The sequence below is a fragment of the Sceloporus undulatus genome, chromosome 9 (genome assembly GCF_019175285.1).
Source record: "Sceloporus undulatus isolate JIND9_A2432 ecotype Alabama chromosome 9, SceUnd_v1.1, whole genome shotgun sequence".
Taxonomy (NCBI): Eukaryota; Metazoa; Chordata; class Lepidosauria; order Squamata; family Phrynosomatidae; genus Sceloporus; species Sceloporus undulatus.
Window position 1 is genome coordinate 30,065,919 of NC_056530.1, and position 4,367 is coordinate 30,070,285.

Sequence of the window (4,367 nt, forward strand, 5' to 3'; positions counted from 1 at the left end):
GCCCATGGGGTAACATAGGAGAATACAGTACTTACTCATGGAGAACCCATACTTGCCCATAGAGAATCATTGGGGAATACTGACCCATAGGATAACATAGGAGAATACTTGCTCATGGAGAACCCATACTTGCCCATAGAGAAGCATTGGGGAATACTGGCCCATGGGGTAACATAGGAGAATACTTGCTCATGGAGAACCCATACTTGCCCATAGAGAAGCATTGGGGAATATTGGCCCATAGGGTAACATAGGAGAATACTTGCCCATAGAGAACCCAAACTTGCCCATAGGGTGACATAGGGGAATACTTGCCCATAGAGAACCCATACTTGCCCATAGAGAAGCATTGGGGAATACTGACCCATAGGGAAACATAGGAGAATACTTGCCCATAGAGAACTCATGCTGGCATGGAAGAAAGTGGGGTATGTATATATACTGTTGGTTTCTCTCAATCACTTCCTCTCTCAACCAACGAGATATGTATACCCCACTCTCTTCCATGCCAGCATTCTCTGAAGATGCCAAAGCCACAGAACATGGCCACACATTGCCCAGAAAACCCACCCAAAAAATCTAAAACATCAATTGCCGTTGCACATTAATCGACAGCGGAGGAGCCAAGCTGGGTTGAGCAAGGATAGAAAGGTGGCAAGCCTTCCCCAGGCTGGCATACGGAGGGTTTGCCAATGCCTTGGCACGGCCATCAAAGGAGCAAGTTGGCAATCGAGGGCGGCGCAGGAATGGGGAGCGATGATGGGTGCGACACCCAAACCTTGCCCTGCCTCTCCCCGATCCGGCCTGGCAATAACACTCTGCACGTGCCAAGGGGCACCACCCAGCCCTGCCGCCCCCAGCCTCAGGCGGCAGTCCAGGTGCCCCAAAAATAAATCCAGGTAAACAGTAATTATATCCAGGGCAGGAACAGGTGTGCCCAGTTCGAGGGGGGGAAATATGGGGTTCAGTCCGTCCCTTCGCCCTGAAAGGAAGAGCAGACAAATAATACACTCATCCCTCCATATTTTCAGATTTGATATTTGCGGCTTTGGTTATTCACAGATTTGATTAATATGTTCCTCTCTAGGAATATCTCAGTCCTCCAGTGCAACTCTATGGTCAACATTAACTAAAAGTCGCACCGAAAGACCTAGAGTCTTTCCCAGCTTATGGCGACCCTAAGGAGAACCTATCCAGATTTGTTGAGAGGGGGTTTGCCATGGCCTTCCCCTGAGGCTGAGAGAGTGTGACTTGCCCAAGGGCACCCAGTAGGTTTCTATGGCCAAGCCGAGAATCGAACCCAGGTCTCCAGGGTCTTGAGCCCAACGCTCGAACCACTATGTCACACTAAACACAAAATCCGTTTCTATCTCAAAGGCAGCATCTGCACTGCAGGAATAATCCAGTTTGACACCCAACTGGCTCCATGCTATGGAATCCTGGGAACTGTAGTTCGCCGTGGCCCCAGAGCTCTTTGACAGCGAAGACTATCTATCTGACAAAATGGCCAATCTCAGGTTTCTAAAGCACTGAGCCAGGGCAGTTAAAGCAGTGCCAAACTGGGTTATTTCTGCAGTGTGGATGCAGATGGGGACTGTATTACTGTATATAGGCTTTGTTTAATTAATGACAATTAATTGCAAAGGTTGTCAAACTTGTATCTTTTTCACTCTCCTTTTTGGACACTTGTTTCTGTTGCAATGCTTTGTGGCCATGCAAATGAAAAGTATCAGTTGCTCCATTGATCTTTTAAGGTATCCTCTTCTCCTCTATATACAACCTAGTGGCCTTTTGGGACTGCAAAGCCCAGAATCCCCCATCCAGATGCAGCCACTGTAGAGTCCGTTGGATACCCTTATTTTGCTCCCAGACATGGCTGGAAACCTTGCAAGATTGGGGTTGCATTCCCCTTCATCCCCATCTGGGTTGCCTCAGTCTGGGGACGATGGGAGATATAGTACAGAGGGGCTTCTTGGTGGGGAAGAGGGGTTCTTTCCTTCTCCTGCAGCTGCTTCTTTTTCTTTCTCTTTTTGGGACTGCAACTCCCATCATCCAGCGCTGGGTGGGGGATTCTGGGAGCTGCAGTCCAGCAAAGACCCATTTTTATTGCTATGTTGTGTCATTGTTTGCAAGGGAAGCAAGCAGATCCTGGAACGTTGACCTGGGAATCCCAGGCCAGGCGCCACGTGACCAATGTGTAGCTGGGGGCGTGGCTGGTCGGAGGAGGGGGCGTGGCCCGGGCTGGTTGATGGACAGGTGCGGTGGTCACGCGGCCTCGGCGTGGCTCGCTGTGTTGACTGGCCCCGATCCAGCAATGTTGTGTAATGGGCAGGGAGCCCCAGGAGAAGCCAATCGAGCACCGAAGGCGATCTCTGCCTTGCTTTGCAATGCAATGCAATGCAATGCAGGGCTGCACCGGTTGCATTGCTGCCTGCAGGGCTTACTTTGAGCCTCCCAAAGTGGAAGCCTGGGGGCTTCTTTGCAATAAGTTTGCAAAACTGAAGGAAGGTGGGAAGGCTTGTAGGCCCCCATCCATAAGCTACACCAGTTGCATTTCTGTCTGCAGTTGTTGCTGTGAAAGGTTGCAAAACTGGGCTTGTAGGCTCCCATCCAGAGGCTACACCAGTTGCATTTCTGCCTGTGGTTGTTGCTGTGAAAGGTTGCAAAACTGGGCTCGTAGGTCCCTATCCAGAGGCTGCACCCGTTGCATTTCTGCCTGTGGTTGTTGCTGTGAAAGATTGCAAAACTGGGCTTGTAGGCTCCCTATCCAGAGGCTGTACCGGTTGCATTTCTGCCTGCGGTTGTTGCTGTGAAAGGTTGCAAAACTGGGCTTGTAGGCTCCCTATCCAGAAGCTCCACCGGTTGCATTTCTGCCTTCAGGAGTTGCTTTGACCCTATCAAAGTGGAAACCTTGGGGACTTTTTCTGCAATGGTTTGCAAAACCTGGGGGAGATAAGGCTTTTAAGCTTCACCCACTGGATTACTGCCTGCGTAGGAAACTCTATGCCAGACTCTGCACCGGTTTAAATACTACCTGTTAAGGGGTTGTTTAGCATGGAGACATGGCAGGCCTGGCGTTTACAATGGGTTTCTTTTAAATAAGGAAGGCAGATGCGATGGAGGGAACAGAGCAATTGGTTTGAGGCAGTCCGAAATACAACCGGTGGTGCATCGATGGGAAATGGTGTCATCCATGGACTACATGTTGGTCCCTTGTGAAAAGGCTTTCAAGGCTTGAAACTGTAAGGCAGCAATGCAACCGATGTGAGTTAAAGGCCAGGTGCGGTGCTGCGTTCGAAGGAGCTGTGCCTGTTTAATTGCAGCCTGTCGCAAGGGGTGGCAACTTTATTGGGGGAAGGTTGGCACACTTTTTGCATAAGACACCTGGCAAATGCTTGCCAGGCACGTGGGCAGCAATGCTTCTGGTGATGCTTCCCCAGGTGGAGTGAGGCGGTGCAAGCTTCACCTGTTTAGCTGCAACCTGTTTGGCAGATGTGGAGGGGGAACAGCAAGGTAGGTCCTTGCTCACCCAGTAATGAAAGGAGGCAAGGTGTGAATTGTTTGGGGATGCTTCACCTGTTTGATGACAGCTGTTAGACCCAGGAACCTTAGGGCCAAGGGAGAGCAAGGCCGAAGTCCAACAGGTAATGTCCATTTTTCCAGAGGGAGGCATTGCTAGAGAAGCTTTCCCTGTTTAACTTTGCAGCCTGATGCGCACTTGGAACCACAATGGCGCATGGAGGAGAACATCGCCAGGGGAAGGAAGGGACACCTTAGGCCCAAGGCAGGCAGAAGCCCAACAGGTGAGGAGAGATTGCTTTGCTGGGCCTGGGCAGAGAGGCAGAAAGGGGCGTCTTTGGAGGCAGAAAGGGGCATCTTTGGAAGCAGAAAGGGGCATCTTTGGAGGCAGAAGAGGGCATCCTTGGAGGCACAAGAGGGCATCCTTGGAGGCAGAAGAGGACATCTTTGGAGGCAGAAGAGGATGCCAGGAGAGGACATCCATGGAGGCAGAAAAGCCACCCTTGGGGATGGAATCGGAGGATGGACCAGTGTGATTCCTGCCTCAAAGAGGGCATACTTGGAGGCAAAAGGGGGCATCCTTGAAGCTCAGAAGAGCAAATCTTTGGAGCCCAGAAGAGGGCATCTTTGGAGGGAGAAGAGGGCATCCTTGGAGCCCAGAAGTGGGCTTCTTTGGAGGCAGAAGAGGGCATCTTTGGAGGCAGAAGAGGGCATCCTTGGAGCCCAGAAGTGGGCTTCTTTAGAGGCAGAAGAGGGCATCTTTGGAGGCAGAAGAGGGCATCCTTGGAGCCCAGAAGTGGGCTTCTTTGGAGGCAGAAGAGGGCATCTTTGGAGGCAGAAGAGGGCAT